This window comes from Tamandua tetradactyla, chromosome 2 (genome assembly GCF_023851605.1).
Source record: "Tamandua tetradactyla isolate mTamTet1 chromosome 2, mTamTet1.pri, whole genome shotgun sequence".
In the NCBI taxonomy this organism is placed as follows: Eukaryota; Metazoa; Chordata; class Mammalia; order Pilosa; family Myrmecophagidae; genus Tamandua; species Tamandua tetradactyla.
In genome coordinates this window covers 116,677,396-116,702,548 of record NC_135328.1, presented here as the reverse complement: position 1 = coordinate 116,702,548, position 25,153 = coordinate 116,677,396, and the positions used below count along the sequence as shown (strand labels likewise).

At 40.6% G+C, this 25,153-nt stretch overlaps 1 protein-coding gene across 2 annotated transcripts in view; it reads left to right on the top strand.

The window, feature by feature from the left end:
- Window positions 1-25,153, top strand: part of LOC143673720 (uncharacterized) — a 55,501-nt gene that overhangs the window by 5,985 nt on the left and 24,363 nt on the right. The window contains exon 3 of one of the 2 annotated variants that reach the window (XM_077148594.1): window positions 12-908. The exons of the other annotated variant lie outside the window; for it this stretch is intronic. The gene's annotated coding sequence lies outside the window, so the exon portion shown is untranslated. Of the gene's footprint in view, window positions 1-11; window positions 909-25,153 lie in introns of those variants that run through there. 2 annotated transcript variants of the gene reach the window in all.

The following is a 25,153-nucleotide window of genomic DNA, read 5'->3' as shown; positions in this document are numbered from 1 at the left end:
TTCCTCCCTAGGTGCTTGAGGATCACCCACCATCATGAATGACATAGAAAACTATCTGGACCAGAAAGTTCATGACCAACCAACTACTTCAGCGATAACAAATGGTCTTGATGTTCTTCATAATGAAAAGACAACAATATCTAAGACAGAAATTTGGGGATAAAACTAGCTAAAAATGAACAAGACTACGGCAGATGTCACCTTTGTGTTTGGATACAGAACCCATTTTGGTGGTGGTAAGACAGCTAGCTTTGGCATGATTTGTGATTCCTTCAACTATGCAAAGAAAAATGAACCCAAACACAGACTTGTCAGACATGTCCTGTATGAGAAGAAAAAGACCTCAAGAAAACAGTGAAAGGAATGGAAGAACAGAATGAAGAAAGTCAAGGGCACTACAGAGGCCAATGTTGGTACTGGCAAAAAGAAGGAGTAAAGGTTCTTCAGTGACTTAACCCATGGTTGTATAGATTTTTCACAAGATGATTAATAAAACTATAAAAACTGGACCCACGGAGGAGGCTCCCATAGTTTGTGGAGTACTTGGGCCATGTGCAGTGTACCAAGAATTGAACCAAGGACTCTAGAATGGCAGCAACTACTAGGTGAACTGAAACAGTGCAGAACAGCTCCCGGGGCTACGGCAGGGAATGGACACACAGCGTACCCCAGTCTGGACTGGCTAGTCTGACTGCGAGACTCGGCTGCGGTGAGATCCCTGAGCGGTGCGCGATTTCCCGAGCAGCGGCAGCTGCGGCGGTCGGAGCTACTCCCTCCCTCCTTCCCGGGCCGGCTGAGAGTCTCGGAGAGGCAAGTTTCTCAAGCCGAGGCGGCCAGCGCCCCTCTTTTGCGGGCGGCTTCGAGTCCGCGGCTATGAGTCTCGGATCAGAGGGCTATCCAAGCCGCGGTGGCCCCTCCCCCGCGGGCAACTTCCTGGTCCGGTGGCGAATTCCCCGGGCCCGCTGCGGCCGGCGACCAGCCACAGGGTCCCCTCAAGCCGCAGCGGCTGACGCCCCCACCACACGCGGCTCCTGAACCAACGGAGAGAATTGGATCGGAAATCCCCAGGCCGCGGAGATCGGTGACCGGGGGGATCCATTCCAAACACTTGAGACAAACGTGTGCCACGAGCGCCACCTACTGGGCAGGATAAGAAAAACAGAACCCAGAGATTTCACAGAAAAATCTTACAACCTTGTTGGGTCCGACACCCAGGGAAATCTGACTAAATGCCCAGACGCCAGCAGCAGAAAATAACTGTCCACACTCAGAAGATTGAGAATATGGCCCAGCCAAAGGAACAAACCAATAGTTCAATGAGATACAAGAGCTGAGACAACTAATGCTGAATATACGAACAGAAATGGAAAACCTCTTCAAAAATGAAATCGATAAATTGAGGGAGGACATGAAGAGGACATGGGCTGAACATAAAGAAGAAATAGAAAAACTGAAAAAACAAATCACAGAACTTATGGAAGTGAAGGATAAAGTAGAAAAGATGGAAAAAACAATGGATACCTACAATGATAGATTCGAAGAGACAGAAGATAGAATTAGTGATTTGGAGGATGGAACATCTGAATTCCAAAAAGAAACAGAAACTATCGGGAAAAGAATGGAAAAATTTGAACAGGGTATCAGGGAACTCAAGGACAATATGAAGCGCACAAATATACGTGTTGTGGGTGTCCCAGAAGGAGAAGAGAAGGGAAAAGGAGGAGAAAAACTAATGGAAGAAATTATCACTGAAAATTTCCCAACTCTTATGAAAGACCTAAAATTACAGATCCAAGAAGTGCAACGCACCCCAAAGAGATTAGACCCAAATAGGCATTCTCCAAGACACTTACTAGTTAGAATGTCAGAGGTCAAAGAGAAAGAGAGGATCTTGAAAGCAGCAAGGGAAAAACAATCCATCACATACAAGGGAAACCCAATAAGACTATGTGTAGATTTCTCAGCAGAAACCATGGAAGCTAGAAGACAGTGCGATGATATATTTAAATTACTAAAAGAGAAAAACTGCCAACCAAGACTCCTATATCCAGCAAAATTGTCCTTCAAAAATGAGGGAGAAATTAAAACATTCTCAGACAAAAAGTCACTGAGAGAATTTGTGACCAAGAGACCAGCTCTGCAAGAAATACTAAAGGGAGCACTAGAGTCAGATACAAAAAGACAGAAGAGAGAGGTATGGAGAAGAGTGTAGAAAGAAGGAAAATCAGATATGATATATATAATACAAAAGGCAAAATGGCAGAGGAAAATATTATCCAAACAGTAATAACACTAAATGTCAATGGACTGAATTCCCCAATCAAAAGACATAGATTGGCAGAATGGATTAAAAAACAGGATCCTTCTATATGCTGTCTACAGGAAACACATCTTAGACCCAAAGATCAACATAGGTTGAAAGTGAAAGGTTGGGAAAAGATATTTCATGCAAATAACAACCAGAAAAGGGCAGGAGTGGCTATACTAATATCCAACAAATTAGACTTCAAATGTAAAACAGTTAAAAGAGACAAAGAAGGACACTATATACTAATAAAAGGAACAATTAAACAAGAAGACATAACAATCATAAATATTTACGCACTGAACCAGAAAGCCCCAAAATACGTGAGGAATACACTGCAAACACTGAAAAGGGAAATAGACTCATATACCATAATAGTTGGAGACTTCAATTCACCACTCTCATCAATGGACAGAACATCTAGACAGAGGATCAATAAAGAAATAGAGAATCTGAATATTACTATAAATGAGCTAGACTTAACAGACATTTATAGGACATTACATCCCACAACAGCAGGATACACCTTTTTCTTAAGTGCTCATGGATCATTCTCAAAGATAGACCATATGCTGGGTCACAAAGCAAGTCTTAACAAATTTAAAAAGATTGAAATCATACACAACACTTTCTCGGATCATAAAGGAATGAAGTTGGAAATCAATAATAGGCGGAGTGCCAGAAAATTCACAAATACATGGAGGCTCAACAACACACTCCTAAACAATGAGTGGGTCAAAGAAGAAATTGCTAGAGAAATTAGCAAATACCTCGAGGCGAATGAAAATGAAAACACAACATATCAAAACTTATGGGACACAGCAAAGGCAGTGCTAAGAGGGAAATTTATTGCCCTAAATGCCTATATCAGAAAAGAAGAAAAGGCAAAAATTCAGGAATTAACTATCCATTTGGAAGAACTGGAGAAAGAACAGCAAACTAATCCCAAAGCAAAACTATAAAAACTTTGAAAAAAAAAAAAAGATAAATCTTACTGTGGTTTTTCCCATGTAATGGTATTGCCTTATAAACTTGCATTTAATTTCATTTATGGCGGTTCCTCAATTCATCTCTCTCCAGGAATCTGGAATTTACTTAGGCCTTATAAAAATGCATAAAAATATTCTAAGACTGTTCTCCTTTGACTTCTCTTATAAACAATATTGCTGGTAGTCTTCAACATAGTCACTAGGACAAGCATTGACTATCTTGCAAAAGCAGTAAAACTGGTTCTCTTAGAATCATATGACTACAGATAAATATTTTGATAAGTTGACTTGGGCTTGGTCTTATTTTGTGTAAAACTTCAAGCATAATGATTTATTTTCAGTGGATACATTTATTCAAAACAGATGTGTTTGGAATGTGTTTCCTGATCTTAGGAGTTTACCTTATGTGGAGACTCTGCCAATATCTTGTGTAAACTAAGCAAATGAGCTACTATCTTAGATGAGTTAAGGCTACTATCAACAGGACTCCAAGCAGCAGCATGAGGTCAACCCCCAGTCTGGATCTCAGCCTTGCTCCTTAGCTGAGCAAATCCCATAAACCGTCAGTGTCTGTTGTGGCCACTTCCGAGGTATTGTTTCATTTTGACCTTTCCACTTGGCCCAAACCTTTAATCCAGGCACAGAGAGGATGTGTTGTCAATTGCACAGACTTTGCCATGGCCTGCAAGGAAGAAATCTAGAGCAATTATAGCAAGCATAATAATTCTGAGGAGTGAGTTGAGGCTGACTTGAATGTCTTCCAGGGTCCTGTGATGTCACTGATCACTCTGACTAAAGTCAGGACAAATATTTTTCCACCTCTTATAATTAGATAATTCTTATAGAGCTAATGGCCCACGACATCCTGACAAATAGTAAGTTAGTTATTCTTCCAAGAAGCCCTTCCCAGTAATCAGTAATAACCTCATTTTGGATAGTTCTTTGCAGTTATCAGAGGCCTATGTGATCGACTGGTGGTTTTTCTTTAAACACTTAGAGCTGTCTTATAACCACTATGTTTTCAAGAGGGAGGGAAGTTAATGCCTGGCTTCTAACATAAAAAGTACAGACCTGGGAGTGTATATGGTGTACCTAAAAAGAAAATGCTATTTAAAATTTTTGGAGTCCCTCAAACAGGACCTATATTAATACAGAGGCCCAGGTTACCTGACAGTGCCTCCAATGCAGCCTCTGAGCTGACTGGTAGGCGTTAGAGTTTCCGGTTGTGTTTGAATGCTTGAGGCTAGTCCTTTTTTATGGAGGAATTGCCTGAATGCAGTAAGTACAAACTGTCCTGTCTGTCCATACCACAAGCTGGAGAGCATTCATCCACCCCACAGAATGACCAGTGAAGGCTACAGGAGTAGGGATGGGGAAGATATCCAGCGGTGTTGACAGATGTTTTGTATGGGAGATGCAGGAGCTGGGCTGTTTCCTGCTGTTTTCAATAGACTACTTAGTAAGGTTAAGGGAAATGTCAATGAACTGTGATCAGAGCTGCCTGGCAGAGCATGACAGACCCAATAGTCAGTTAAATTTAAAGTGTTTGCTAGTGCAAGACAGCTGCACCAGAGTTTTCCTTCATAAGAAAGGATCCAGGAACGACTTCGAAAGACAAAAGATCATAAATGTTCCTCTCCCCCATGCCTTCTGAGGCCTAAGCTCTTCCTTTCCCAGGTGCTGGAATGTTTTATCTACCTCCACCACTAAAAAAAATCAGTATCCCTTTCCAGTGGCTGTAACTTCACCTTTTCCCCAATTTCCCCCCAATCCTGGTCAGACCCTTTGTCAGAAGGGTCAGGTGTAAGAGGGGTAAGGTCATTTTTCCCTAAAACTCAGAGACCCATTATGTCCTCCATCTTTTCCCACCTGGTCCACTACAGGTGGCCTCAGAGAGCAAAGTACTCAACCAGGTAGTCATCCTTAAGATTGAGGACCCTATCAGTCCAACAAGAGAATCCAAGTGGCAGAACCAGAATTAAGTTTGAATCTCATAAACCCCCTTTTGGTTGGGCTGCCACCCAGAGGATATACCAACCAGGCCAGAGAATTGCTATTAGGGGAAAGAAAGCAGCAGCAGGCCCAGGGTAGGATTCTGAAATTTAAAAATAGGCTTAAAAACCCACCACCCCTTTTGACCTTATCATTACCCAGAAAGTTCCCTTCCTGGGAACACATTTCATTGACCAAAATATCTTGGAGGTAAGTGAGGTAGGTCAGGGAGATAGAGTTTGAGATCTTTTTGAGTTGATTGTTGGGTACTGTTCCAACAATCAACAATACAGAAGGTAGCAGGGAAGAACCATCAAATACCTCAACCATTAGCCCATTATTAAGTGACTTTGCAATAAGAGATGCAAAACTGTCAGACTGAAAATGGTCCAGAAAGCCAAAAACATGTCACAGGTTAGTTTTAGGGGCCACAATAGTGTGGCTAGAGTCAGACAACTGTACTAGTAAAACTATAAGCTGAAAAAGTCAACAGCATTCAGCACCACCCTGAGAGAGGAGTTAAAAGTATAATGTTATCAATCTGTCAGGAGCAAGCCTGGGCCACACCCAGGTAGGATGGCATCCCTCACTGCAAGAGAAATGGGTCAGCTTTTATCAAGAGTACTAAATCTGGCATGCAGTGAAAAATTTTTCATCAGAAACACAGATTCCTCTACTTTATGCTCAGTCTAGAACGATGAATATGTCACTATGCCCAATATAATCATGGACTGAGGTGGCTATGGTAGCAATCAGGACAGTGCAAGCTCAATCAGCACCTTGACTGGTCATTCTCCTCAGAGAATGGGGCCTTTCCATAAACACCTACATGAGTATCTTAGTTGCCCAGGGCTGCTATGACAAACGCCATAAACAGGTTGGCTGAAACAATAGGAATATATTGCTTTATGGTTTTGGAGGTCAGAATTCCAACATCAAGGTATTGGAGGGGGTTGCTTTTTTAAAGAGTCTGCAGCTTTCCAGCAATCCTCCATCACATGGTGATCTCTCTCTCTCTCACTCTGTATCTGCCCTTCTGATTTCCACTGAATTCTGGCTTCTATTTCCATGTCCAGTTTCCTTTGCTTATAATGACTTCAGCCATACTGGATTAAGGCTTCCTCTCATTCAGTTTGACCACACCTTAACTAATAATAGCATCTTCAAAGGTCCTATTTACAAATGTGTTCACACCTGCAGAAATGTGGATTAAGACTTAGAACATGTATTTTGTAGGGTACATGATTCAGTCCCCAATAATGAGTGACACAAATGCTTGGATCAGGAGCCATGATTTGTTTCCACAGTTCAGAGCCCCAAAAAGGAGTTTCTTTAGTCTGCCAGTCTGTAATTTTCCAAGTTGTAGACCAAAGAGCTGGGCCACTGGTAACAGCCAAAGAGTGAGTAGAAATATAACAAGGTTGTTCATCAAGAGGATTATTGGTGAGAGGTGTGAGATTGACCTTGAATTTTGTCTACTGAGTGTGGTAGCTACATCCATTTTGGGTTCTACATAGTTACCACAAAGGTGATCAGCTGCAGCAACTCAGAAAACTCCCATCAGGTTTCAGCTTAACCAAATCATCAGTGAACCAGGCCTAGACATTCAGGGGAAAGCTAGGAGATGGGATGAGGGGAAGTGGGGATAAAATTTCTCCCAGAGGGATAGCTGCCTTTTTTTTCTTGTAAAGTCAAAATACCACTAGAGCTGAAACAGTGACATTCTTGAATACAGTATGCCCTTTGAGAAATGGGACCCTTCCCATTTACTTAATCAGTGAGTGCAAGTTGACTCACCCCAAAATAGAGACCCACTCTCCACCTAGAGAGTCACAAATCCTTTATTTCAGTCTCAACATGAGCCCATTAGCAAGTTAATAGCTGCTTTTCAAAAGGGGTGTACCTGATAGCTGTCTCAGGGAAGTCCAAAATCCCAAGAGGCACCAACAGATGGGGGCTGCCTCTCTTTGTCAGAGGCTCCCATCAGTTAAAATCATCAGTCACATAGATTTGTCACTCAAAGGAGTCACTAAAACTATGGGACCTCAAAGGTACCAACACTTTTCTACATGCAGCAATTCCTAATCAGAAGAATCCGACGTATAGGATGAGGAAACCCAGGTATAGAGAGCACATCAGTTCCTACAATACATACAGATGCAGAAGTAAGGACAGTACGTCCAGAGGCCCCCACTAACAAGATCATGTTAGCTCCCCTTCCCCAGGTGAACTCTGCCCAAAGCCCATAAGCTGATTCCAGGTGTCATTACCTCCCTTGGAACTGCACAGAATGGTGACTTGGGCATCTGTGTACAGCAGAGCCATAATTTTTTTTTTTTTTTACCTACCATTTAGCTTTATTATTACCATGCTGCTATATTTGCTTCCTTTTTATGAAGTATCATGACATTTTACCCATAAAAAAGTTAGTAATTATTTCTAAAAGATGAGGACACTTCATACATAACCACAATATGGCTATTTACATTTAACAAATGAACAGTTACTCCTTCTTTGATCTAATTCCCAACCCATGTTTGGAGTTGGCTCGATTGAACCAGGAAACACAGTCTTACTATGTATTGTATTTGGTTATTTTATTTCTTGAGACTCTTTTCACGTAGAACAGTCCTTTTGTCCCCATTTCTGAGTTATTGTAGAAAAACAGGTCAGCTCTTCTGTAGAATACCCTATCCTTTGGATTTGTCTTGTTGCTTCCTCTTGGTGTCATTTAAATTTTTCATCTATTCCAGAATTTTCTGCAAATTTTCTGGAAGTAGTTAGCTCAAAAAGCTTGGTCAGATCCAGGTTGAACATTTTTTGTCAAGGATGCTTCATAATTAAAAAATTAATTGGGAAACAGCTTTGGATTAAAAGACACCAGAGAGACGTGACAACTAAATGTGGTTCATGGTCCTTTAGTCAATTCTGGACTAAACAAAACAGCTATGAAAGACATCATTTGGACAATTGGGAAAATGTGAATATTGGCTGCATGTTAAATAATAGTGTGGTATTAATGCTAAATTTTCTAAGGGATAATTGTGACTGCATAGGAAAATGTCTCTGTTCTTAGGAGACACATGTTCACTTATTTAGGGAGTGACCTGTTTTTTTGTTTTTTGTTTTGTTTTAACATTTTAAAAATGTTTATTAATAAAACCAGTCAACATGCAATATGAAATTCTTCTTTTTCTTCACATAGTATATTCATCATCATGATCATTCTTAGAACATTTGCATCAACTCAGAAAAAGAAATAAAAAGAAAACAAAAAAATTCATACATACCATACCCCTTACCCCTTCCATTCATTGATCACTAGCACTGCAATCCACTAAATTTATTTTAACATTTGTTCCCCTTATTATTTATTTATTTTTCATCCATACATTTTACTCATCTGTCCATAAGGTAGATAAAAGAAGCATCAGACACAAGGTTTTCACAATCACACAGTCACATTGTGAAAGCTGTATCATTATACAATCATCTTCAAGAAACATGGCTACTGGAACACAGCTCTACAGTTTTAGGCAGTTCCCTCCAGCCTCTCTGTTATGCCTTAACTAAAAAGGTGATATCTATTTAATGCATAAGAATAACCTCCAGGATAACCTCTCGACTCCATTTGGAATCTCTCAGCCATTGACGCTTTATTTTGTCTCATTTCTCTCTTTCCCCTTTTGGTCGAGAAGGTTTTCTCAATCCCTTGGTGCTGAGTACCAGCTCATTCTAGGATTTCTGTCCCACGTTGCCAGGAAGGTCCACACCCCTGGGAGTCATGTCCCACATAGAGTAGGGAGGGCACTGAGCTTGCTTATCATGTTGGCTGAGAGAGAGGCCACATCTGAGCAACAAAAGAGGTTCTCTTTGGGGTGACACTTTTTTTTTTCTTAAACATACTAAAAAACACCAAACAAACACAAACATTCTTAACTTTTGACCATTCTGTTCTACATATATAATCAATAATTCACAGTATCATCCCAGTTGCGTATTCATCATCATGATCATTTCTTGGAACATTTGCATCAATTCAGAAAAATAAATAAAAAGAAAACAGAAAAAAAATCATACATACCATACCCCTTACTCCTCCCTTTCATTGATCACTAGTATTTCAATCTAAATTTATTTTAACATTTGTTCCCCCTATTATTTATTTTTATTCCATATGTTTTACTCGTCTGTTGGTAAGGTAGATAAAATGAGCATCAGACACAAGGTTTTCACAATCACACAATCATATTATGAAAGTTATATCATTTTACAATCATCTTCAAGAAACATGGCTACTGGAACACAGCTCTACATTTTCAGGCAGTTCCCTCCAGCCTCTCCATTACATCTTGACTAACAAGGTGTTATCTATTTAATGTGTAAGAATAACCTCCAGGATAACCTCTCAACTGTTTGGAATCTCTCAGCCATTGACACTTTGTCTCATTTCTCTCTTTCCCCTTTCAGTCGAGAAGATTTTCTGAATCCCTTGGTGCTGAATCCCAGCTCATTCTAGGGGTTTTCTCAATCCCTTGATGCTGAGTCTCATCTCAGTCTAGGATTTCTGTCCCACGTTGCCAGGAAGGTCCATACCCCTGGGAGTCATGTCCCGCGTAGACAGGGGAAGGGTGGTGAGTTTGCTTGTTGTGTTGGCTGGAGAGAGAGAGAGCCATAAAGTTTTAGTTCCTTCCCACACCAAAATTCACCAGCATACTTGGAAGGTACATATAGCCTTTGGTACCCTTTGGTGGTAAGAAGACATTTGCTCTTCCCCTACTCATCCTTTCCTTGAAACAGCCTAGGCTAGGGTAAAGAGGAGAGAGGGATCAAGAGGCACACGGAAGGAGAGAGTGACTACATGCCAGTAAACAAGGCACATTTACTTTGTTTCAAGCAGTGCAGTGGCTTGGTCACAACTTAATCAAACCAGTTGAGTTTCTGGTCCACCCAAATCCCTATTGAAGATGACAAAGTCATCATTTACTGAAACTATTTCAGCTTTAGGAACTGTGGCAGCAACAGTCACATGTTTTCCATCTGGGTACATGGTATTTGTGCCCTTTGGCTGATTTGGACATGGCTCACACAACATCAGCCTTCTTGGAGGAGTGCCCCTCAGTCCTGGACATCTGCTGTCCCATTATCAAATAATTATCTTCAGTTCAACATAGATGCTAGGGGGAGCTTTTCATGTTGACTGGCTGATTACAAGAAATTATCTAGATTTGTATCTGTTTCTTATTCTCCAGGGAGTCACTCATCAGCATTGTAAACCTAACCTGTGGCAGTAAGAGCCTTAATACTACTCTAAATGCCTTATTTGTGGTTTGCCATAGGAATTAGTCTCAGGGAAATCTAAGAGGGCCAAACCTATTTATAGAAGCCTAAACCCACTGCTAAAAACTCTGAGACCTGTTACTGTACTCTCGAGGTGGATCTAAAATTAGTAGGATAGATTGAATGAGGGAACGCCTAAGCTATAAAACAGTCTAGCTGTTCCCAGTCTTAATGAGTTACACACTCCATCACCTCATCTTTCAAACAAACTAGCCAGTTCTAAAAATTTGCCTGGTTTTTGCCCATAGCTGTTAAAGACTTCCCTTTCATGCTTGGTGTATTAGTTAGGGTTCTCTAGAGAAACAGAATCAACAGGGAACACTTGCAAATATAAAATTTATAAAAGTGTCTCACATGACCGCAAGAATGCAGAGTCCAAAATCCACAGGGCAGGCTGTGAAGCCGACAACTCTGATGGATGGTCTAGATTAACTCCACAGGAGAGGCTCACCAGCCGAAGCAGGAATGGAACCTGTCTCCTCTGAGTCCTCCTTAAAAGGCTTCCCGTGCTTAGATTAAGCATCACTCATTGTAGAAGACACTCCCCTTTGGCTGATTACAAATGGAATCAGCTGTGGATGCAGTTGACTTGATCATGATCTAATCCTATGAAATGTCCTCATTGCAACAGACAGGCCAGCACTTGCCCAATCAGATAAACAGGTACCACAACTTGGCCAAGTTGACACATGTCCCTAACCATGACAGTCCACCCCTTGTCAACTTGGCAGCCATATATATATATATATATATATATATATATATATCACCTTAAACCATACTTAATTTCCAAATGAAAACAATAAAGCACACATTTTTTCCTTTTACCTAACAATACTCAATTGTCTTGCATATACTGGAAACACATCAAATTTCTCCAGAATAGAGTGCAAATCCTTGGGCAACATTCATTCTTAAACTTGATATCTTACAACTTAAATAGTATAACATAAATAAAACAGCATTACAGTCCTCATTTCTGTAACTGATCACGTGGTCGAAGTTCATATTTATCATTACCTTCTTCCACTACCCATTCCATGTTCCCTTTACCCTCAGCAAGCCCTTCAGCTGGCCGTGGTTCTTTGCCAAACCTTCATTCCTGAAGTTTCAGAGCCATTAGTAGTCCTGCCTGGATTGTGTTGTTGCAGTTTTCCATTGATTTTAATCACAGGGCACAGTAGTACTAAAAGACGCCCTAGGGGATCTCCTATATTCCAAGAAAACTCTTCTATACCTCCATTATGTAGTTGCAGTCCTACTTCCTTCTGATAGTCAGGGTCAATTACCCCAGACAATAATGTAATCCCCTTCTTGGCTTGTTGATCCAGAGGCATAAGTAGCCCAAAGTGACCAGGTGGCAGTCTTAACTTCCAGTTCAGTGGAATCATTGTTGTTTCTGCTGGAGGAAGCACACCCCATTTTGGAACTAAAACCTGTAGACCAGCAGAACTCAGGGTAGCAGGGACAGGAAGCAAAAATTTTCCTAGTGGATCACTAGGGGTAATAGTGATTGGTACCACACCCATTTCCACCCCTTGGTTCCTGGACCCATGGATCCTGGCTATGGGAGAAACAGCACCATACAGTGGACGCTGATTCAGAGCATATACAGCTTCCTGGAGAACATTACCCTAGCCTTTCAAGGTATTGCCACCTAGTTGGCACCGTAATTGAGTTTTCAAGAGGCCATTCCAGCGTTCTATCAATCCAGCTGCTTCTGGATGATGAGGAACATGGTAAGACCAGAGAATTCCATGAGTATGTGCGCATTCCCGCACTTCATTTGCTGTGAAGTGTATTCCTTGATCCGAAGCAATGCTATGTGGAATACCATGACAATGGATAAAGCATTCTGTAAGCCCACGGATGGTAGTTTTGGCAGAAGCACTGCATGCAGGGAAAGCAAACCCATATCCAGAGTATGTGTCTATTCCAGTTAGAACAAATCACTGCCCCTTCCATGAAGGGAGTGGTTCAATGCAATCAACCTGCCACCATGTAGCTGGCTGATCACCTCGGGGAATGGTGCCATATGGGGGCTGTAGCCAGGTCAGCCTTGGTGAGTGGAAGTCCATGTTGCTGAGCCCATGCATAACCTCCATCCCTACCACCATGACCACTTTGTTCATGAGCCCATTGGGCAATGACAGGAGTTGCTGGGGAACGAGGCTGACTGGTATCCACAGAACAGGTCATCTTATCCACTTGATTATTAAAATCTTCCTCTGCTGAAGTCACCCTCCGGTGTGCATTCACATGGGACACAAATATCTTCATGTTTTTAGCCCACTCAGAAAGGTCTATCTACATACTTCTTCCCCAGACCTCTTTGTCACCAATTTTCCAATTATGGTCTTTCCAAGTCCCTGACCATCCAGCCAAACCATTAGCAACAGCCCATGAGTCGGTATACAAATGCACCTCTGACCAGTTTTCCTTCCAAGCAAAATGAACAACCAGGTGCACTGCTCGAAGTTCTGACCACTGGGAGGATTTCCCCTCACCACTGTCCTTCAGGGACACCCCAGATAGGGGTTGTAATGTTGCAGCTGTCCACTGTCGGGTGGTACCTGCATATCGTGCTGAACTATCTGTAAACCAGGCCTGAGTTTTCTCTTCCTCAGTCAGTTCACTGTAAGAACTCCCCAAGAGGCCAAAGCTCTGGTCTGGGAAAGAGAAGGTAATGTGGCAGGAGTGGAAACCATGGGCATTTGTGCCACTTCTTCATGTAACTTACTTGTGCCTTCAGTACCTGCTCTGGCTCTATCTCATATATATCATTTCCATTTTACAATAGAGTGCTGCTGTGCACGCCCAACTTTATGGCTTTGTGGGTCAGACAACACCCAACTCATGATAGGCAACTCAGGTCTCATGGTAACTTGGTGGCCCATGGTTAAGCGTTCAGTCTCTACTAAGGCCCAGTAGCAGGCCAAAAGCTGCTTCTCAAAAGAAGAGTAGTTATCTGCAGCAGATGGTAAGGCTTTGCTCCAAAATCCTAAGAGTCTACATTGTGATTCTCCTATAGGGGCCTGCCAAAGGCTCCAGACAGCCTCTCTATTTGCCACTGACACTTCCAGCACCATTGGATCTGCTGGATCATATGGCCCAAGTGGCAGAGCAGCTTGCACAGCAGTCTGGACCTGTCACAGAGCCTCCTCTTGTTCAGGTCCCCACTCAAAATTAGCAGCTTTTCTGGTCACTCGATAAATGGGCGGGAGTAGCACACCCAAATGAGGAATATGTTGTTGCCAAAATCCCAAAAGACCAACTAGGCGTTGTGCCTCTTTTTTGGTTGTGGGAGGGGCCAGATGCAGCAATTTATCCTTCACCTTAGAAGGGATATCTCGACATGCCCCACACCACTGGACACCTAGAAATTTCACTGAGGTGGAAGGCCCCTGTATTTTTGTTGGATTTATCTCCCATCCTCTGACATGCAAATGCCTTACCAGTAAATCTAGAGTAGTTGCTACTTCTTGCTCACTAGGTCCAATCAACATGATATCATCAATATAATGGACCAGTGTGATGTCTTGTGGGAGGCAGAAATGATCAAGGTCTCTGTGAAAAAGATTATGACATAGGGCTGGAGAGTTAATATACCCCTGAGGTAGGACAGTGAAAGTATATTGCTGACCTTGCCAGCTGAAAGCAAACTGTTTCTGGTGGTCCTTACTAATAGCTATTGAGAAAAAAACATTTGCCAGATCAATAGCTGCATACCAGGTACCAGGGGATGTATTGATTTGCTCAAGCAATGATACCACATCTGGAACAGCAGCTGCAATTGGAGTTACCACCTGGTTGAGCTTACAATAGTCCACTGTCATTCTCCAAGAACCATCTGTTTTCTGCACAGGCCAAATAGGAGAGTTGAACGGGGATGTGGTGGGAATCACCACCCCTGCATCTTTCAAGTCCTTAAGAGTGGCAGTAATCTCTGCAATCCCTCCAGGAATCCCATATTGCTTCTGATTTACTATTTTGCTTGGTAGGGGCAGTTCTAGTGGCTTCCACTTGGCCTTTCCCACCATAATAGCCCTCACTGCACGAGTTAGAGAGCCAACGTGGGGATTCTGCAGTTGCTCAGTATGTCTCTGCCAATTATACATTCCGGAACTGGGGAAATAGCTACAGGATGGGTCCGGGGGCCCACTGAACCCACTGTGAAACGGACCTGAGCTAAAACTCCATTGATCACCTGGCCTCCATAAGCCCCCACTCTGACTGGTGGTCCAGAGTGACCAGTGGTGTGGGGCATGTCGAGATATCCCTTCTAAGGTGAAGGATAAATTGCTGCATCTGGCCCCTCCCACAACCAAAAAAGAGGCACAACGCCTAGTGGGTCTTTTTGGATTTTGGCGACAACATATTCCTCATTTGGGTGTGCTACTCCGGCCCATTTATCGAGTGACCAGAAAAGCTGCTAATTTTGAGTGGGGACCTGAACAAGAGGAGGCTCTGCGACAGGTCCAGACTGCTGTGCAAGCTGCTCTGCCTCTTGGGCCATATGATCCGCTGGAATTAATGTCACTTTTGAACCAGTGTCTAATAATCCCCGAAATATCTGATCATTTCCTTTTCCCCAATGCACAGTTACCCTGGTAAAAGGTCGTCGGTCTCCTTGGGAAGACTTGGAGGAAGATTAACAGTATAAATTTGTGGCAGTGTAACAGGTTTCTCCCCCAAAGGGACCTGGCCTCCCCTTCATTCAAGGGGCTCTGGGTCTGTAAACTGTTTCAAGTCTGGAAATTGATTAAGGGGCCGTGACTCTGTGTTTTTGTAATTTAGGTTAGACTTCTGTTCACTTGACCTAGAACTCTTTTGTTTATACAGCTCCAACAAGAATTATTAATAGACTGCCCTTCTATTGTATTTCTAGGTACCCCATGATTTACTAGCAATGCCAAAAATCTCTGCATGTCATATAATTTTGTCACCTACTTTGAATTTGCTGTCTATTATAATAGTTACATCTACCCTGTCTTTGGCAATTAAGTGCTGCCACCTGGCTTCTGCCAACTTGGGATCCTGTCATCCCCATTGTGCTTAAAGATTCCAGCTCAGTGACAGCAGTTCCTACAGTAATATCTGACCTACAGAGAAGTGCAACCACAGAGCCCTTTAATGATGATGGTGCTAGTCTCACAAACTTATTTCTCACTGTTCTGGTAAAAGGTGCATCCTCTGGACATTCCTGGGGTGTAAGAGCAGACTTTGCATGATAAATCCACTCTAACATTCCAATCTCTCTAAGCCTCTGGATCCCCTCACCTACATTATACCAGGGCAGTTCTAGCATTTCAACCTCAGGTAATGATGGCCACCTTTTGATCCATGTTTCAACCAACCACCCAAACAAGCTGTTAACACCTTTTCTAACCGCTCGAGCTATAACATTGAATGCAGAATCTCTGCTTAGTGGGCCCATATCAATAAATTCAGCCTGATCCAGCCTTATATTCCTCCCACCATTATCCCACACTCTTAAAATCCATTGCCACACATATTCCCCTGATTTCTGTCTATATAAATTGGAAAACTCACACAGTTCTTTTGGAGTATAATGTACTTCCCCATGTGTGATACTTTGTACCTCACCTTTAGGGGCCTGTTGGGACTTTAGTCTAGTTATAGGTCTGGAAGAAATGAGGGGTGGTGGGGGTGGGTCATGAAAAGAATTAGAAATATCTTCCAAGCCATTTGCTTCAGGGCCTTCATTTGCAGTTTCATCTGGTGAAACAGGATTAATCACTCTAGGGCTAATCCCTTCAGGAGGAGGTTGGGTGGCCAATTCCTCAAGGCAGGCTGGAGGTGGGGCAGTTATGTCCTCAGGGCAAACTATTACAGGGTTATCTAGAGAAGACTCAGCATGACTTAGGGCTTCAACCTCACCCCCGACATCATGTATCAATCCATGTCACCATCCCATTTTTCAGGGTCCCACTCCTTTCCAATCAATGCCCTCATTTTAACGGCAGACACCATGCAAGACTGAGATTTCAGTTTACGTTGTAAAGTTGCTACTCTAACAATAAGATTCTGAGTCTGATTTTCAGAGATCTCAAGTCTACGGCTGCAGGAAATAAGATTCTCCTTCAGGATACTCATAGAAACGTCTACATCTTTCAGACGGCACTTCAGCTTCTTGTTTGAAGCCTTAAGCCCATCCCTTTCACCCCTTAATGTAGCCAGTGTATCTAACAACAACCAACCAACATCTCTATAACTCTTAGTTATGCAAAACTCTGTAAAGGTGTCAAAAACATTATCCCCCAAAGTCTGGCTTCGTACAAGCGAAGCATTAGGAGAATCGAATGATGATATTTTGATTACCTCCTTTGCCAACTCACTCCATGGATTGGGAGTATCATTCTGATTATGGGAATCAGAGTCCTTAGTGTCTCTGAGTCCAGCCAGAGTAGAAAACCATTCATAAAAACCCATTTTTAAGATTCTATTTCTTAAGAACCACTCCTGGTACCAAGCTGTATTAGTTAGGGTTCTCTAGAGAAACAGAATCAACAGGGAACACTTGCAAATATAAAATTTATAAAAGTGTCTCACATGACCGCAGGAATGCAGAGTCCAAAATCCACAGGGCAGGCTGTGAAGCCGACAACTCTGATGGATGGTGTATATGAACTCCACAGAAGAGGGTCACCAGCTGAAGCAGGAATGGAACCTGTCTCCTCTGAGTCCTCCTTAAAAGCCTTCCCCTGATTAGATTAAGCATCACTCATTGTAGAAGACACTCCCCTTTGGCTGATTACAAATGGAATCAGCTGTGGATGCAGCTGACGTGATCATGATCTAATCCTATGAAATGTCCTCATTGCAACAGACAGGCCAGCACTTGCCCAATCAGATAAACAGGTACCACAACTTGGCCAAGTTGACACATGTCCCTAACCATGACACTTGGTATAGGGGAAATGTTTCTATTACTGGTGCCTGAAAGGGGGAAAATTTCTGCACACCCAGGACAAATCTTAGTACTAGCTGTTACAATGGAGTGACCCTGAGGCTGACCGCCAGGTTGGAGAAAAAGGTTTTCCCACCCAGAGAAGAGTTAGCAACAACCAGAGCACCATCTGGGTAGTGAGCAGTCTTCAAACTTATTTCCCAGTAGTTGGCCTTCAGCCACCTCACTTCATTAACAACAATAAAATGGAGAACAATTTATTGCCTGATTGATCTTAAAATTTGGTCAACATGTTCCCATGGGCTTACCAGTGATTCCAATGGATATTGCTAATGCCTCATTATCCGGTGTACAAGACCCTTAGCCTTTATTTTCCAGCCTCTATCAGTATCCCATTCTTGTCACCAAAACTATCAAGAACCGTGAAGGGTCTGAAATTTTAGTCTACTTGCAAGCTAACATGCCAGTTTTGTGGCTGTGGACAGAAAACACAAGATTCCTAAGTCAAAGCAAAGGATTTTATCACTGTCAGCAATAGCAACAGCCAGCATTATCAGCATTTTCTTATGTCCATTCCCCAAGTCCAAATTTTTGCAGGTCAACAAACAGACCCATATGTATTTGGCACATGTAATGGGTTACATTACAAGAGAAACAGTTAGCTTTAGGGAACCAAAATCTTTTATAATAAGCAGTAAGCCTGCCAGTCCTTTCCTATGAAGGGAAAACCTCTATTTCTAAGGTTATAACCACACCTCCCCTTTTCCCCACTATCTCTGCCTTCAAAGGCTGTTCACTATACAAATGCTATTGAAAAGATAATCTGGAACAAAAGCAGTCAGTGCCTCTTCTCCCAAGACAAGCAGAAATGCAAGAGACCCATGGAGAACTGTCTTCCAATATAGTCTCATAAGTTATATTAGTCTGAAACTCATAGCGTTGGAAAGTTCTTGCCAATGTATTTATTTAACCCTCCCTATCCTTAAAGACGTATCTGAGAAGAGGCTTTAAGGCAGAGGTCAGAAAAACTTTTTCTGTAAAGGGTCAGACAATAATATTCCAAGCTTTGCAAGCTATATTATCTCTATTGCAATTACTCTGCTGCTGTATAACGAAAGCAGTCACAAAGGTGATATGCAAATGAATCAGTGTGGCTGTGTTCTAATAAAATTTCATTTATGAATACTGAAATTTGAGTTTCATTTATTTTTTTCATGAAATATTCTTTGGGATTTTTTTCAATCATTAAAAAATCTGAAAACTATTTTTAACTTGCAGGTTGTGGAAAAATAGGCAGCAGGTCAGATTTGACTCATGCTGATTTCAAGAATAAGATCCTCCTAAATTGGCATGAATTTAATTAAGAGATGGCAATTTTTTTTAGATGGTGAGGCATAGTCCAGGAATGGAATTCCTGTCTCTCGCACGGAAGGCGAGCATCTACCACTGAACTCCCATGCACCCATGACGGCAACATTTCTAAGCTATTTCTTTGTAAGTACCTCTCCCCAAGCTAAGAGAATTTACAATAACAGAAAAAGGAAATCAGTTAGATAATAAGGCTTACCAAAATGCAAATTGTAAAACCATCTTAATATTCTCCAATTAGTTTAAGGGAAAATGCTCAACAATTTATGAGATAAAATCCTAGCTTTCAATTGTGAATAACCAGCATGCAACCAGAAGAGTATGACTGTATTAATACACATACTGAAAAATAGTGTAGCCTGAATGGAGTAAGGGGGGAAATTTTGTGTGGAACTGGTAACCTAATGTGGAAAGCAAAACTTAACTTTTAGGAGCTAGGAAAGGATTTCTTAAATAAGAAATAAAATCCTGAATCATAAAGAAAATTTTGATATGCTTAATTGCATTACAATAAAAAACACCTGTACATCAAAGACTTAAGATGAAAAGAAAAGTATACTGAAAAATAAATGTGAAAACATATAACTAACAAAGATTTAGTATCCAGAATATGTAAGGAAGCCCTGAATATAAATAAGAAAAATATATCTACTACCTAAAATTAAAATGGGCATTTTCCTATGGAAACCCATAGGAAAGCATCACCCTCATTAGTTTATCTGGAAAACATAAATTTAAATAATAATATATCATATATTCATTTTGCTGACAAAAATAAACCCGACAATAGCAAGCGTTTTTGAGAATGTAATGAAAAGGGAATTCTTATATATTACTACTGGGTGTGAAAATTGACACAGCTGCTTTGGAAAATAATTTGGCAGTTCATAGTAAAGTTGATGATGTACATATCCTAAAACCCAGCAATTACCCTTATAAGTACAGACTTTAGAAAACTCCCCTATATGTTCAAAAGAAACATGAACAAGAATATTCATTACAACACTGTTTGTAATAGCTAAAATGGGAAATATCTAAATATCAACATAAATAATAGTATAATATTCATACAGTAGAATAGTAAACAACTATTACAATGAGAAAATAAAAAATATATGTATCAATTTAATAAAATCTTTAAAATGTCAAGCAAAAAACAAGTTGCATGTCAATACATATAGTATATCATTTATATCAAGCTTTAAACATGCAAAATAACATTATAGTAAAGCATAAAAAACATACCTAGGAATGACAACAACAAAATCAGGGTAGTAATTACCTCTGGGGAGCACTTTCCTACAAAAAATTACTTACAAAGGGGAAAAATAACATTTAAAGCAGGCACACCCTATTCAAGTGATCAAAGTGAACATCACTGTAATGGAACAAATCTGTACTATTCGTCACTTGATAGAATGCATGAGATGAATACAGCATCCCTTCTGAGATATTCCAGCCAAAGATGCATAATTTGGATCTTATTATGAGGAATATTATACATACACAAATTGAGAGACATTTTACTGAAGTGTCAAAGTCATCAAAGTCAAGGAAAGCTGAGGTACTATTCCAGACTGAAGATGACTAAGGTGACCTCACAAGCAGATGCAACATGCGACTCTGAACTGAATTCTTTTGGTGTAAAAGATATTACTGGAACAATTTGTGAAACTTGAATGGGGACTGAGAATTAAGTGATAGCAATGTGTGCTTGTTTGAAACTGTTATGTACTCCTAGAAAAGCTGTGTTCTTTTAATCCTAATCCAATCTTGTGGAGACAGCCATGTTCTTTTTTTTTTTTTTTTTTTTTTTTTTATTAATTAAAAAAAGAATTAACAAAACAATTAGAAATCATTCCAATCTACATGTACAATCAGTAATTCTTAATAACATCACATGGTTGCATATTCATCATTTCTTAGTACATTTGCATCAATTTAGAAAAAGAAATAAAAAGACAACAGAATAAGAATTAAAACAATAATAGAAAGAAAAAAAAACAAAAAAAAACAAAAACAAAAAAAACAAAAACAAAAAACCTATACCTCACATGCAGCTTCATTCAGTGTTTTAATATAATTGCATTACAATTGGGTAGTATTGTGCTGTCCATTTCTGAGTTTTTATATCCAGTCCCGTTGTACAGTCTGTATCCCTTCATCTCCAATTATCCCTTCTCTCTTTTTTTTTTTTTTTTAATTAACGGAAAAAAAGAAATTAACCCAACATTTAGAGATCATACCATTCTACACATGCAATCATTAATTCTTAACATCATCACATAGATGCATGATCATCATTTCTTAGTACATTTGCATTGGTTTAGAAGAACTAGCAACATAACCAAAAAAGATATAGAATGTTAATATAGAGAAAAAAATAAAAGTAATAATAGTAAAATCAAAACAAAACAAAACAAAACAAAACAAAACAAAAACCTATAGCTCAGATGCAGCTTCATTCAGTGTTTTAACATGATTACTTTACGATTAGGTATTATTGTGCTGTCCATTTTTGAGTTTTTGTATCTAGTCCTGTTGCACAGTCTGTATCCCTTCAGCTTCAATTACCCATTGTCTTACCCTGTTTCTAACTCCTGCTGAACTCTGTTACCAATGACATATTTCAAGTTTATTCTCGAATGTCCGTTCACATCAGTGGGACCATACAGTATTTGTCCTTTAGTTTTTGGCTGGATTCACTCAGCATAATATTCTCTAGGTCCATCCATGTTATTACATGGTTCATAAGTTTATCTTGTCTTAAAGCTGAATCCATTCTGCCATTCTATGTCTTTTGATTGGGAAATTCAGTCCATTAACTTTTAGTGTTATTACTGTTTGGATAATATTTTCCTCTACCATTTTGGCTTTTGTATTATATATATCATATCTGATTTTCCTTCTTTCTACACTTTACTCCATACCTCTCTCTTCTGTCTTTTCGTATCTGACTCTAGTGCTCCCTTTAGTATTTCTTGCAGAGCTGGTCTCTTGGTCACAAATTCTCTCAGTGACTTTTTGTCTATAAATGTTTTAATTTCTCCTTCATTTTTGAAGGACAATTTTGCTGGATATAGGAGTCTTGGTTGGCAGTTTTTCTCTTTTAGTGATTTAAATATATCATCCCACTGTCTTCTAGCTTCCATGGTTTCTGCTGAGAAATCTACACATAGTCTTATTGGGTTTCCCTTGTATGTGACAGATTGTTTTTCTCTTGCTGCTTTCAAGATCCTCTCTTTCTCTTTGACCTCTGACATTCTAACTAGTAAATGTCTTGGAGAACGCCTATTTGGGTCTATTCTCTTTGGGGTGCGCTGCACTTCTTGGATCTGTATATTTAGGTCTTTCATAAGAGTTGGGAAATTTTCAGTGATAATTTCTTCCATTAGTTTTTCTCCTCCTTTTCCCTTCTCTTCTCCTTCTGGGACACCCACAACACGTATATTTGTGCGCTTCATATTGTCATTCAGTTCCCTGATTCCCTGTTCAAGTTTTTCCATTCTTTTCCCTATAGTTTCTGTTTCTTTTTGGAATTCAGTTGTTCCATCCTCCAGTTCACTAATTGTAGCTTCTGTCTCTTTAGATCTACCATTGTAGGTATCCATTGTTTTTTCCATTTTTTCTTCTTTGTCCTTCACTCCCACAAGTTCTGTGATTTGTTTTTTCAGATTTTCTATTTCTTCTTTTTGTTCAGCCCATATCTTCTTCATGTCCTCCCTCAATTTATTGATTTGGTTTTTGAAGAGTTTTTCCATTTCTGTTCGTATATTCAGCATTAGTTGTCTCAGCTCCTGTATCTCATTTGAACTATTGGTTTGTTCCTTTGATTGGGCCATATCTTCAATTTTCCGAGCGTCATCCATTATTTTCTGCTGGTGTCTGGGCATTTGATCAGATCTCCCTGGGTGTGGGACCCAGCTGGTTGAAAGGTTTTTCTGTGGAATCTCTGGGCTCTGTTTTTCTTTTCCTGCCCAGTAGGTGGCGCTCGTGGCGGTCGTTTGTCTGCGGGGCAGTCGGCCCGGGAAACCGCGCGTGGAGGCGGGGGTCGCTGGCCGTGGCTTGGGGGAGTGCCGGTCCAAATTGCCCAGCTGGCCCGAGACGCCAAGCGTGACGGGAGGGCCCCGCTATCCAATGTTCCCAGTCAGACCGGGGAACCACGTGCGTGGAGGGGACCCCAGACGCCAGCCACTCCAGCCGGGAAAACGTGCACCCCTCGGGTATCTCACAGCAGTGGATTCTCCCTACCCGTTCAGCCGTTCCAGAATGGGGTACGCTGTCTTTTTTGGTCTCTGTTGTGACTCCGGGAGCTGTTTTGTATTGTTTCTGTTTCTTTAGTTGCTTTTCTGGAGGAGGAACTAAGACCCGCGCGTCTTACTAAGCCGCCATCTTCTCCGGAAGTCCCCAGCCATGTTCTTTTAATCCTGATCCAGTATTGTAGGGTGGGACCTCTTGATTTGATTGTCTCCATAGAGATGAGAAACCCCCAATTGTGGGTGTGATCTTTTTATTTGGTTGTTTCCATGGAGTTGTGACAAACCCAATTGCGGAAATGCCCCTTTGATGAGATGGAGATTCATTCAAGGTGGGTCTTAATGAGTTTACTGGAGTCTAAGAGAGCTCATGGAGAAAGAAAGAGTTCAGACATGCTCTTTCTGACACAGATATAGACACACTTGGAGACAGACAAGAAGCTCAGAGAGGAGGCCACTGGATGAGGAACTGAAAGCAATGAAACCCAGGAGCAAAGGGCCAGCAGACATCACTATTTTAGTTTATAAAAGCTGCCAGAAAGCAACTACCAGAAATGGAATAGCTTTTTAAAGGGACATTTATTAATTTGCAAGTTTACAGATATAAGACCATGAAAATGTCCAAACTAAGGCATCCAGGGAAAGGTACCTTAATTCAGTAAAGGCTGATGGGTTCAGAACACCTGTCAACTGGAAAGGCACATGATGATGTCTCCTGGCTTCTGGTTTCATAAGGATTCCCCAGGGGTGTTCTCCTTCTGCATCTTCAAAGGTCTCTGGCTGTATGGGCTCTCTTGGTTTTAAAGCTTTTTCCAAAATGATTCCCTTTTAAAGGGCTCCAGTAAGTAACCCTACCTCAAATGGGTGGAGACACATCTCCATGGAAACCAACTTATCAAAAGTTACCACCCACAATTAGGTGGGTCACATCTCCATGGAAGCAATCAAAAAGAGACCACCCAGTAATACTGAATGAGGATTAAAGGACATGGCTTTTCTGGGGTACATAATAGCTTCAAACCTGCACAATTACCATGTTCCTTCCCAAGTGATAGAGAAACTCCCAGATGGGAATTAACCTTTCTTTTGTGAAGGTGTACTTTTGTTGATGCCTTACTTTGATCATTTTCATAGCCTTAGAAGTGTAAACTTGTAACTTAGGAAATTTCCTTTGTACAAGCCAGTCCATTTCTAGTATATTCCATTCCAGCAGTTTAGCAAACTAAAATACAATGTAGCAGTGTTACTTTCCTGATTTTAATGATTATGCTGTGGTTATGTAAGAGAATATCCCAGTTTGAAGGAAATATACATTAGAGTACTCTGGAGAAATAGAGTTTGGCAACTTACCTCTCAAATGAACTGGGGTAAAAGAAAGTTTGGTATACTGTATTTGCAGATTTTCTCTAAATTTGCAATTGTTTCACTAAAACTAATGGGTTTGGTGAGAATATTGTGCCAGAGTAACTTTCTTTACAGGTTTTGATTGAATTACTGAGTTGATAATTGGCCCCATACATAGTAATTCTGATTTCAGGAAAAAAATGGACAAAAACCTCATACAGTATCTTTGTAAATGAAATGGAAAAATGTGTGTTGGAAGATAGAAAAGTTAGGCATATTCACAGCTGGTTGAATATTTGTACCAAAATAAGGCTCTTTTTTTTTTTTTTTTTGGTCACCCTGAAGGAAGTATCCAGCAGCTTGCCACAGGATTTTGTATTTGGTCTGACTTCGTCCAATATTTTTGTCAAAAAGTAAGGTATGAATCACCTTCATGAAATGTACAGAAAGTAATACTTAGGAGACTAGCTAAAAACTTACTGGATGACTGGATCATAATTCAAAAATTCTGCTATGATAGACCAAATTGAATCAAGGAATATTTGATATGTATATGTACACATGTATGAAGTCCTATAAAGAAATATGCATAAATGCCTTCATTTAGGCATAGAAAACTAACTAAACA